The 13,499-nt window shown below is 33.1% G+C and overlaps 1 long non-coding RNA gene across 2 annotated transcripts in view; it reads left to right on the forward strand.

Moving 5' to 3' along the window:
* Positions 1–430: 430 nt before the first annotated feature.
* Positions 431–13,499, forward strand: part of LOC141502087 (uncharacterized) — a 31,776-nt gene continuing 18,707 nt past the window's right edge. For both annotated transcript variants that reach the window (XR_012472395.1, XR_012472394.1), the window contains exons 1-2: positions 431–1,198; positions 6,321–6,515. This is a non-coding gene — a long non-coding RNA (uncharacterized LOC141502087). The remainder of the gene's footprint in view (positions 1,199–6,320; positions 6,516–13,499) is intronic.

Raw genomic sequence — 13,499 nt, forward strand, 5'->3', positions numbered from 1 at the left:
CCCTGGAGTCAGGAGTACCTGAGTTCAAATTTGGCCTCAGGCATTTAATAATTACCTAGCTGTGTGACCTTGAGCAAGCAACTTAACCCCATTTGCCTTGTAAAAACTAAAAAAAAATTCTAAAAGTAGGTTTTGGGATACTTGGGCACGTTTGACAACAAATAGGTAAGGAATTATTGAAAACTATCTGGTTTTAGGGGAACATATTATAAGTAGGAAACAAAACCTGAAGGAGTCAGGGAAGAATTGAAAATCCAGTTCACAAATTGGTCTTGTGATAAAGAAATGGATAGTTTTGCAAGCACTCATTGAGAGAAATTAATATGACACTGAGAAATTCATAGGAATAAATGTATAGAACCTCACTTGGCTCCTCCTAATCCTCACTAGTATTGGAAAGTTAGATTCCCAGAATTTGGGAATTCTAACACTGTCACTAATGAGCTTCCATCTAGTGATCTTCATTTCATGTTAACCATTTGATAATTTCCCTATATCAATTAGCAGCTGTTATTAAATAGCTGTAACAAAAGAAAATGTATGAGAAAGTACAGCAAGGAAAGAAGGAGGAAAACATACCCCTTACCTGAACATTCTTTCTACTCTAACTTTAGTAACTTCAGGTTGGGGGAGGGAAGGAAAGGGAAGAACATGTATTTAATAAGTACCTTTCAGGAATGTGCTAAATATGCTAAATCCTTTACAGATATGTCATTTGATCTGAAGATGATCATGAGAAGTAAATGATAATGTTTTTGTTAGGTAATGTTAGGGTTATGTGACTTGCACAGGGTCACAATTGGTAAGTATCAAGTATCTGAGGTACTATCTGAATTTAGGTCCTCTTCACTATAGGGTCCGTGCTTTATCCTCTCACCACCTAACTGCCCCGGCAAATGATATTATTGTCCATATTTTATAGTTGAGGACACTGAAATGGACAGAAGGTCCACACATCCAGTGTCAGAGACTGGATATGAACTGCTTTGAAAAATTTTGCCTACTAAGGAATAACAGTATCAAATATAAAGAAGTCAGTACAAAATACTCTCCCTCACATGGGGGATTGGTTTGGGGGAAGACTTCCTGGACCTGCTAATTTTCTTTCTTCCTTAGAGCACTCAAGTTTACTTTGCGGAGAGGAACAGTCAATATATGAACCCCTTTGCTCGACAAAACTGACTTTTTTCTGGGCCAGGTAAGCAAATCACCCCTTAAATCTGACTCCTCTTAATTGCTATGAGCAGATTCTAATAGATTGTCCAATTATTGAACATCTGGTGCTTCTGAACATTCTAAGTTCAAAAGGTAAGAATTTGATCCCTTCCATCTTTAAATATGTATTCATCTAGGTAAAAGAAAGAATAAAATCACCGAAAAAAGAAATCAGTACAATGCATTCAGAGACCCACTGGAGTTCAGTAGAAAATCAGATCCAGTTCCCCTCATCACCCATAAGCCCATAGTCGAAGTTTATTTGAAAGGAAGGCAGAGATAGTTTCTACATATCTTTAGTTTGGACCCTCAACTCTAACCTGGCAGCCAATTAAGAGAATTATTTTAATCACGATAATCACCATGCTATAAAGTGGGAAGAGAGATCCACTGTCACTATACATGTTCAGAAGAAGGATGATCAAACAAAATGGTTGCAAAAAAGGAAAGATTTATTGTGTTAGCTCTAATTTTTTGGTCACTATCTCATAACAGAAGTAACAGTTAGGCAGCCTTTTGTTATGTGCCGATAAATTTCTTAGTGAAGAAAAAACTTAAGTGGGAGCATTCAAAGTGAATTTAGATGTGATATATATAGTTATGTTAGTGATAATAGTTCCCTAGAAATTTTCATTTTATTCTAAATGTTATGAACATGGGAACTTAAGGCTTTAGAATAGATGAATTTTGTCAATTATACTTAATAATATTCTTTTCAAGTCTTGATTTCAAAGTATATATATAAATATAGTGCATAGCAATAATAGACTTTAAGCATATTGAGAAGGTTTGGTTCATAGTCAAATATATAAATTATTATTCATTAAAAGGAAAATTAATATAGACAAATAATTGCTTTAGGACTAAGTTTTAATATTAATAATCTCTAATTATGGAACATATAAATAATGATCAAGGAGGAAAAACACATACACAAAATGAAGAAAGGAATATAAATATGGCTAAATGTTTATTAAGAGGGATATAAAAGAGGAAGAAAGCAGAGTAAGAGAAACAGTAAGAATCTGAGACAAAGAAAGGACAGACTGACAAAGACAGAAGCCCAACAAAAATTCCTGAAAGAGCTAAAAAAATGATTTTGAAAAATCAATAGTTCTAAAGAATAGAGATAAATGAAACAAAAGAGGAAAATTATGAAAAGTAATTAAGAGCTTTGGAAATGATGCACAAAAATGTTGATGATAACACCCTGAAAAGAACAAATATAAAAAAAGAGTTAGATGAAAGATCATTCCTTCAAAGATGAAAATCATTCCTTCAAAATTAGAATTGGGCAAGTGGAAGCTAATGATTCCATTAATCATCAAGAAACAATAAAACAAAATCAAAAGAATTTTTTTGAAAAAATAGTTCAATACCACACTAGAAAAAATTAACTGATCTCATAAATAGATTAAGGAGAAAAAAAATTATAATTACATTACTTGAAAGCCATGATCAAAGATAAGGGCACAGGCATGATAGTTCAAGAAATTACCAAAGAAAAACGATTCCAATATCCTCGCACTAGTCTGTAAAAAAGAAATTGAAAAAAAGTCTACAAATTACCACCTGAAAGAGTTTGTAAAATGAAAATTTCCAGGAATATGATAGTCAAATTTCAGAACTCAAAGATCAAAGAGAAAATACTTTAAGGAGCCAGAAAGAAATCAGTCAAATATGGAGCTGCAGGGGAATTTAAGAATTCATCAAGTAACACATTAAAGGAATGGAGGACATGCAATATGATATTCTGAAAGGTTATTAATCTGAGATTGCTACAAAGGAAAATCTATGCAGAATAACAGGATATAATTTTTTCAAAGGAAAAATATTTTTGATACAGCATTTTCAAGAATTTTTGATGGAGACCATAGTTGCATAGAGGAGACAAGAAGAAAAGTGCTTTTACAGTGGAGGGGGAAATAGTGGGGGAGGGTGGAACAATGCTTGAACCTCTCAAATTTAAGTTGCTGCAAAGAGGGAAATATTTTCACATAGACATATGCTTTAGATATATGTGCATGTACATACTTAATTGATGATAGGAAATTATGTCACTCACCACATAAGTAAGAGGGGAAGGGAGCAAAAGAAAGGGGCAATTAAAAGAAAAGGAAGATAAAAGAAGACAGTATTAGAAGCAAAACAGAATTAGGGGCGGCTAGGTGGTGTAGTGGATAAAGCACTGGCCCTGGATTCAGGAGTACCTGGGTTCAAATCCGGTCTCAGACATTTAATAATTACCTAGCTGTGTGGCCTTGGACAAGCTACTTAACCCCATCTGCCTTGCAAAAACCTAAAAAAAAAAATAAGTAAAACAGAATTGAGAAGAGAAACAGGATAAAAAGGATAAACAGAAGAAAACAGGATGGAGGAAAATGCACAATTAGTAATCATGACTGTGAATGTGAATGGGATTAAATCACCCACCAATTGAAAGTGAGTAACAAAAATGGATCAGAAACCAAAATCAAACAATATGCAAACACAGACTAGAAAGAGATACACATAGAATAAAAGTAAGATTCTAGAGCAAAAACTATTAAGCATTGACTGAAGCAAACAATGCATAGTTATCATGATCTCACCCAAAATAAATGTAAAAATAGATCCAATTAAAAGGGATAAACAAAGAAACTCCATCTTGCCAAAATGACCTAAAAACAATGAATATCAATAATATTCAAATTCTTAAAGGAAAAGCTAAGTGAATAATAGGAGGAAATAGACACTAAAACAATACTACTAAAGTACACCAACTTTTCTGTATCACAGCTTGTTAAATCAAATTATAAAATAAGAAAAGAGATGAATAACATCTTTAAAAAATGAGAAACCTATAAAAACCTAGAAGTATGACTTCTCAGATATATAAGTCAGCTTTCAATAAATTGACCGTTTATTAAGGCAGAATGAGAAACTATTACAGAAAAGCAGAAATATTAAACACACTTTTCCCTAACCATAACACAAGAAAATTACATTTAATAAATGATTATAGAAACTTAGATTAATAGTTAATTGGAAATTAACTAATCTAATCCTACAATATAGTTGAGCCAAAGAACAATTAATAGGAAAAAACATCAATCATTTCATTAAAAAAAGAGATAGCCATGAGACAACATTCCAAATTTTTGAAGATGTAACTAAAAAAAGTACTTCAAGGAAATTATATAACTCTAAATTCTTATAATCAGTAAAAGAAAAAAAGAGCAAGTCATTAAATTGAGCATGCAATTAAAAACTAGAAAATCCTCAGTCAACACAAAGGTAATCCTGAAAACCACAGGAGAAATTAATAAAATTGAAAGAAAAAGAAAGTGAACTGATAAATAATCTTAGGAGCTGGTTTTATGAAAGGCAAAATCAGTAAAGAAGATAACATTGGTTAAAAGAAGAAAAGAAAACCAAATTACCAGTATCAAAAATAAAAGTGAATATATGACCAATGAAAAAGAAATTAAAGTAATAAGAATTATTTTGCCCAATAATTTGTCAGTAAATCTTAAATAAAATGAACACTTGTCAAAAAAGATGAGATTACTTGAAGAAGAAATAAAATATTTAAATAATACTATCTTAGAGAAAGAAATTGACCATTCAATGAGCTGCCTAAGAAAAATTCCTCAAGATTAGCTTTATAAGTGAATTCTACCTGATACTAAATAATCTATTGTGGGGAAAATAGTAAAGCGGGAGTCCTAACAAATCCCTATCATGATATAAATAAGGTATTGCTATCTAAACCAGGATGAGAAGAAAAAAAAACATAGAAAGATAACTTAAGACCAAATTCCTTAATATCTATGTGAAAAGTACTAGTCAAATAATTTAGTAATATATCAAAAAGATGTCCTACCTCTGTACAGGTAGAATTTATACCAGGAATGTAAAGCTAATTCACTATTTGAAAAAGTATCAGTATATCTGATCATATAATAACAAAAAAATAAAATCACGATTATGTTCATTTTTTCAATCATTTTTCAATTGCATCTGACTTTCATCCCCATGTCAATAGATGTAGAAAAAACATTTGAGAAAATATGGCACCCATTCCTACGAAAAACAATAGAGAGTATACAATTCAATAAAACCTTTCTTAAGAACATAAGTATTATCTTTAAGCAATAGTAAGCTTTATCTGTAATGGGGACAAATGAAGTAGAAAAAAGAATTCCATTAAAAATAATGACAGGCGATATAAAATACTTGGAAGTCTCTACCAAGATACTCAAAGGGGCTATATGAACAAAATTACAGAAACACTTTTCATAGAAATGAAGACTTATCATCTTGGGAGAAGCTAGGTGATAAAGTGAATAGAGCAACAGTCAGGGGACCTAAGTTCAAATTTGGCTTCAGACACTTAATTATCTAGTTGAGTAACCTTGGGCATGTCACTTAAACTGATACCTTGCTAAAAAACAAAAACAAGATATGAATACTTATCTAAATAATTAGAGAAATATTAATTGATTATTGTTAGACTGAGTCAACAAATTTAAAATGACAATTCTATTTAAGTTTATCTATTGTGGACCAGACTAATCAAACTATCAAGAATTATTTTATGGACCTAGTTAAAAATAGTAGCAAAATTCACCTGAAACAAACAGAATATCAAGGGAATCAATGGGGCAATAATGTGAAGGAAGGTGGCCTAGCAATTGCAGATTTCAAAATATTAAAAAGCAGTAATTGTCAAAACAGCTTAAAACAGGCTAAGAAATAGAATGTTAGGCCAATGACCAGATTAAGTATACAATACACAGGATTATATGACCACAGTAACCTAGTGTTTGAGAAATGACCAAATCCAACTTTTTGGGATAAGAACTTGGGATACAAACTCACACAAAAAAATGAGGAAATTAGAAAGAACATTGATAGAAACTGAGTATTAATTAATCTTTCACACCATATACCAAGATAACATCAAAATGGGTACAAAATTTAGATTTAGGCAGTTAGGTGGGATAGTGGATAGAGAACTGGTTTTCCAGTCAGGAAGATGGAAGTTTGATTAGGGTCTCAGACATGTGTTAGCTGTGTGACCTTGGGTAAGTCACTTAACCCTGAATAATCTCTCATCCAAGGGCATCTCCAGTCATTCTACTTCATATCTGGCCATTGGACTCAGGTGAATCTGGAGAAGAAAATGAGACTGGTGACTTAGCACAACACTTCACTGACATCCAATGCATCTGCTTCCTCATGGCGTCACCTCCCTTGATGCCATGATCTTCAATTATGAAGGACAGAAGGTTTGATCTTCAGATTACAGGACTTGGGTAAAGCATGGAGATTGGAGGAGAGGGGGAAAATATGAGGGACTTAATGAGGATGAACAGTATGTATTCCTGCATAGAAAAATGACACTGATAATACTCATATGAAACTTCTCAGTTAATAGAGCAGGTAGAGGGAGGTTTTATAGTTGAAGCACAGGAGAAAGCTGAATTCGAAGATAAAATATGGTGTAAAAATGGAGTCAATAGGAAAAAAAGGGAAATGGAATGGGAGAAAAAAAAGGAGAGGGGGAATAGGCCAAGATATCTCATATAATAAGTTTTTTTTCTTTATTACAACGAGCTATTGCAATGATATGGAAGGGGGGAGGCAAGGGGGAATGAGGGAATCTTTGCTCTCATCAGAGATGGCTAGGAGAGGAAACAGCAAATATACTCAATGGGGTATAGGCATCTGGAGAAAGGAGGGGGGAGCAGGGGGAAGGGGTGGGGATGTGAATAAAGGAGGAGAGGATAGACCATGGGGGGAGAGTGGTCAGATATAACACATTTTCTTTGTTACTTCTTGCAAGGGGCTAGGATTGGATGGCCTGTCCAGGACCACAGGGCCAGGTGGATTCTGGGCCTAAGGGGTGGTATGGGGGCTCAGGGCCTCTTGGCCCCATGACCAGGGATCTGTTTTTCTGCGCCACTCAGCATCCCTACAGCAGAGTCAGAGTGAAAGGAGAGAGAAAATATAGTATGTGGTAGTGGAGAAATACGAAAGGAGGGAGTTGTGATCAGCAATTGCAATGGTAGAAAAATATGGAAGTAACTTTTGCGATGGACTTAACCATAAAGAATGTGATCCACCCGCAACAGAGTTGCTGGTGTTGGAACAAAGACTGAAGCATATTTGTTATTGTTATTATTTGGGGGGGTGCAGGGCAAATGGGGCTGGATGGCCTGCCTGGGGCTGCATAGCAGGGTGATCTTTGGGTGTCTGAGGCCAGATTTGGACCCAGGTGCTCCTGGCTCAAGGGCCAATGCTCTGTCCACCACCCAGCCACCCCTACTATTATTACTATTTTATTTTATTTTGGGTCTTTTTTTTTCTTTTTTTTTCGGTTTTTGCAGGGTAGTGTGGTTCTGGTGGCTTGTATGTCACACAGCTGGGTGATTGTTGGGTGTATGCGGCTGGATGTGGGCTCGGGTGCTCATGGCTCCAGGGCTGGTGCTCTGGTCATTGCACCACCTGGCCATACCTACCATTATTACTATTATTATTTTTTAATTTTAATTTTTTTTTCCTCTCCCATTTACTTCATCGCTCAAGCAAGTCTATATTTATGGGGGTATTTCATTTACTCTTAAACAAGAATATTTTATTAAAGTAAAAATAACATTATTTGTACAAAAAGAGAATAAATATTAAAATCAAAATTATAAAGGACAAGCATAATCATCATCATCATAAAGAGTGTTAACCATTAATTAACTAGGAAACATGGAAATTTGTACCTGTCAGATATGTGGATAAGGGAAAATTTTATGGCCAAACAAGAGAGGATCACAAAAAATAAGAAGGCATAACCATGAATAAGAGAGGGAAAGGAGAGGAGGAGTCTTTAAAACAGTTTTGGGATGGGCTTTCAATAATTGGTAGCATTGGAATTAGAAAGGTTGATTATAGTATACAGTCTACACTTATTCATTTGTTATTTAGAATTTGCTACATATTGCAATTTTTCTTATCTCCATGTTCTTTCTCTTTAATTAAAATTAAAGTACTCAGATGGCAGGGATATATTTGTGTGTGTATGTGGGCAGTGTGTTGTATATAACAACAGTATCTTACACAAATGATGCACCTTTAATTTAAATTTATCAATGATGATAATAATGAGGTTGATCAGTGTCAGAAGGAAAAGGCTGATGGAAGTGGGGAAGATTGAGCATTTATCTAGTGCCTACTGTATATCTCATTTACTTCCTCACAATAACTTTGTGAGTTAGGTGCTGTAATTATCTTCATTATATTTTGCAATGTCAAAAAAATTATCACACTGAATATGTAGTAACAACTCCCAATGCTTTTGCAAACTGGCTCTAACATACTCTTGAATGGAATTATCATAAAATTTCAATAGTAGTAGAATTATGATTACTCCTATAGGAGAACAAGAGAACAAATGAACTGGAAAAATGATCAAAAATGCAGTTTAAAAGAAATAAATGGATGAAATTGAAAGTACAAATAAAAAAATTGTCATTAGGGACTGAGAAGAGAGGTGAACATTTAAGTAGCAAAAAATAATAAAAGTTCTTCGACCAGGTCATTGAATTGCTATATTGCTCCTCTCTTTCTGTGGCACTGTGACCATTCCTGGAAGAACTAAGACACGCAGCTTTGAAATTGTGTTTCTAGGCCTATACTTTAATGATAAGTGAGGAAATGAGTGAAGGCAAACTCATATAGTTCATACATATATGTGAATGTAAGTCTGGGTATACATTTCTCTGCTAGTTGAATGTAGAGGACTTAGAGATATGGTTGGTTTTACTTTTTTCACCAAAATAAATTCCCAATATTCAGTATAGTGTCTGACACAAAGAAGACACTTAGTAAATGCATTGTGTTTGGTTGTTTTAAGAAATAATTAAAAAGAACTGCCTCAGCTATTAACTTGAGGATTAATCTTGGACAAATCCCTTTATCTCTCTGGACATCCATTTCCTTGAGTGTAAAACAAGAACTTAAATATTATTTATCTTATAAAGCTACTGTGAGAATCAAATCAGATACTAAAAAGAACATTTATAAACCTTAGAATACTAGTTAAATGTGTGATGATAGTAGCACTGATGGTAATAGGAATAAACAAATGAAGGGATTGGATTAGATTAACTCTCTGCTCCTTTCACTCTTTATAAGGAAAAAATCTTCCAGCATTCAGAGGACTTTGACATAATGGAGACAATAGATACCATCTAGACTCATCTTACTGATAAAATGAGTTGGAAGAAGCTAAATGACTTCTTTTTGTTCACACAGGTGATAAAATAGAAAAATTGGAATGCAAACTGAGTTCTTTAGATTGCAAAAACAAGTATACCACAGGCTTATCTTCAGAATTAATCCATTTACAGTTTATTTATTACAATCAAAGTGAAGAACTAATGATGAACTGTTGAAGGAAATCTTTGTTTCCATTGACTTTTTGTACTATAGGCCATAGAAAAGTATAAAAAAATTAATTTTATTATAAAATAAATTGAATGGGTATTTTAGTCAAATCCAAGTCTCAGTGAATTAATACCAGCTCTTATAATTAAAAAAGAAGCATTTGCCCTGAGTTACTCTTTTTCTTCCCTCCAAGTTTGTTCATGCAGAAGGAAAAGGGACATGTCAAGATACCTTTTCTTTGCTATATGTGAAACTGTGTTTCATAGGTACCCTGCAGTTTCCAGATGTCTAAAGGGCAATAAGACTGTATACTGATGAAACAAATCTGAGCACTTGGGAAATCTCCAAAGGAGAAGTCCCCTGAAGGAAATGAATGTGTGGTTACACTTCTGCTCCATAGCAGGGCACTCATGGAGTCATTTCACAATTGACAGTGACAGTGTGTTGTAATCCCTGTGGTGTGTTCCACCAGGCAGGAGGACTATTTAGAATATATGTACGTGTGGCAAAGTCAGATCCTATGTATCCTTGAGACTCAATCCTCAAGGACATTGGGAAATGAAAGGATGGCCTGTTTTTCCCACTATAAATTTCTTGGAGTCAAAGATAATTCTAACTAGAAATAATCAATTTTTAATGTGTTCTACCAAATACAAATTCAAAGACCAAGGTAGACATTAGGTAATGGGGGTAAATAGGAGACATTGCTAAGTTAATCCTCTTTAGTTTAAAAAGAGATGATTTGATAACTTGAACAGTCTTTATTATTTTTAAAATAGTCTATGAATTCAAAGTGGTTCTAGATTACAGAGCTGCTTAATCAAAGGTTGTTTTCTTCAAACAATAAAACCTAGAATAAATAAAGAATAAGAGACAGTGTAGATTCTTTTCCATTTGGAACTCTCAGAAAATGCAGTTTGGTACTTCTGCAAGATGTAATTTTATAGAGTTGGCCAGAGCACTGAAATTTTAAAAGACTTTCCCAGGATGATATATCCAGTATGTTTCATCTGAAATCATTTCCTCTTGATTTCCAGATCAGTTCTCTATCTACTATGCAATTCTGCCTTCAAACAAAATTATATGAGTGAAATAATTTTGTTTTATTCTCAGCCAGTAAATGTGTTCTAACTCCAGAGTCAAACTCAAAAGTTTAAATTTTTATAAAATAATGTTGATAACAAAAGGCCATCAGTGGAAGTAAAAAGCAAATTTTCAGAAATTTTAATGTGAGACTCAATCAGTTCAGGTCTTGCATAAAACATTTAGAGATAATATTAGAAGGTGAACAACAAATGAATTAAAGAAAATCTGTTCTTCATAAATGACAGTGGAGTTACATTTGAGCTCAACATTATATTCCCTTATATGTTAAAGGAGGATTTTGGAGTGATACTAATGGAAATTCTTGATGTATTCTACTTCTATTAAGTTTCAACCAGTTTCATTGATTTCTTTATTTTTCTTGAAGAGATCTCTTCCATTTCCACTCTTGTTTTCTTTAAGTTTTTTTTTGTAATGTTCACAGAAAGAAAACTGTATCTCTTCTTGCTATTGTCTAGAATTTAGCATTCAGTTGGTGATATCTTTCCATTCCTCCCTTACATTTACCTTTTCTTCTTTCCTCAGTTATTTATAAAGCCTCATAAGGCAACCATTTTGTTTTCTTGCTTTCTCTCTTTAGAAAGGTTTTCCTTGTGGCCAAACCTCTGACTACAGATCTTTGAGTGCTCTATCTACCAGATCTAAACCTTTAAATCTATTTATTACTTTCAGTTCATATTCAGAAGGGATGTTACTTAGTTCATACCTATATGGCCTAAAGATTTTCCTTACTTTCTGCAATTTAAGTGTGAATCTTACCAAAGAAGCTATCACAGTCAGATCCAGGTCTTGTTTTTATTTACTGTATAGAGCTTATCCACCTTGGTTTCAAAGCATACAATCAATATGGTTTTGATATTGATATTGATATGTGTTGTCATGTATAAAGTCACCTTTTGGGTGGCTGAAAAAGATTTTTTTATATATTAACAGAATTCCATTAGTCTCTTCCCTGTTTCATTTTGTATTCCAATTATCTTTTGATTTCTACTTTAGTATTTTATTATCCTGTGATGAATGTGACATTTTTTGATGTTCTTTCTAGTAAAAAGTTGTAAATCTTCTTCAGTATCAGTGGCTGGAGGACAGATTTGTATTACAATGATATTGATTAGATTTGAAGAGATATCATTCCATCATTTTAGAGATTTTTACCCCAGTACTACTTTTCTTACCTTTTTATTAAACATGGGGGCTATCCCATTTCTTCTAAGAGATTTTTGCCCATAGTAATATATGTAAATATCACCTGAAGTAAATTCAGCCATTCCGGTAAAGTTAAGTTCATTTAAATCCATCTTTTTATCCCCTATTTGTTCACATCCAATTTACTTTGGCTCATTGAAGAAGAGCAATGAATTAAATTACCTTAAAAGTCTTTTTTTTTCTTTTCTATCATCCCTTGAATCTCTAGTAACATAAGTACTTTAGTAAATATTTCCATGTGCTATGGAATATATTTTAATATATTTCTGTGTGCATTATATATATATATATATATATGTACATACATGAAAATACATTCTTTTTTGTTGTTTCTTATTAAAGGCAAAAGAGAAATTCAAATTTAAGAACCATCATTATTCTAACCCCTTAGTAAATGTCTAACCCATTAGTAAAGATCTATGGATAAGCACTCTTTTTATCGTCTTCATGTTTTCAATAATAAGGTAGATATTTATATTGCCAAACAATATAAGATAAATAACAAACAGTATTTTCCATTCGGTGATGTTCTGTTAAATGAATATTTATTATTCATGGTTTTACACTCTAACTGTGTTATGTTTAGTTATCTAAAGTACTGATGCATCTTTTCCTCTTCTTCCACTACATCTCCTTTCTGGGAAAAAAAATAAAATGACCAAAGACTCCATCTTAATTATAAGGAAACTTCTGATATACTTAAATGAATAACAAAAAAAGGCATACCCTTGATATTTTCATGAGGGGAAAGCTGCAGATATATACAAGACATTTATCTGTCTTAAATCAAGAAGAGAAACACAACCCTAAATTAAGGCAAATAGTTCCCTGAGCTATAGCACTTTGTAAGTGAAATAACTGATTACTTACACTCCTAAACCATTTCATATGACTACAAGGAATCACAATGCCACCTCTGGTCTTTATGAAGATGCTTTCTGTCACGCATGATCATTTTCTGTCTTTGTGTGTAAGCATCTGCTATGATAACATCTTTGGAAATGCATACACATGAATCAGGCCCAAAATCAACAATGCAGAGAGGCACTTTCCTTAGATGTGATATCAAGTGCCTAATAGAATAGCATCTAAGCAGTGGGAACTCAATAAATATTAATTGAACTCACTCTTTTAGATCATAAAATGCAAAATATTAATTTATTTTGGGAAATATTTTCAACCATGAATTAGCTTTACATGTCTGTATGATTTTTTTGTGTTTCTATCTATTTTCCTAGTGCATTGAATAAAATAGATTCAGTAAGACTCAAAATGTAAAATGCTTTGTTTTTCATGCAAATGATATGCTTTTCTACTATTGTCTATCCAAAATTCACATAAGAGCTCACATTTCTCACTTTTGTCTTTGTAAAGCTTGTCTGATAATGCCTTGAATACTCCTTCTGTCTTTTGGAATCCTTTCTATTCATAGTTCAGATAAAATATCATGTTTTCTGATTGTTGAGATTTGCCCTCATGCTCCCCCCAACTCTACTATCTTGCTATTTTCAAGTATATATTTTATATTTACTTATCTATATGAACATTAT

The sequence above is a fragment of the Macrotis lagotis genome, chromosome X, assembly GCF_037893015.1.
Source record: "Macrotis lagotis isolate mMagLag1 chromosome X, bilby.v1.9.chrom.fasta, whole genome shotgun sequence".
In the NCBI taxonomy this organism is placed as follows: Eukaryota; Metazoa; Chordata; class Mammalia; order Peramelemorphia; family Peramelidae; genus Macrotis; species Macrotis lagotis.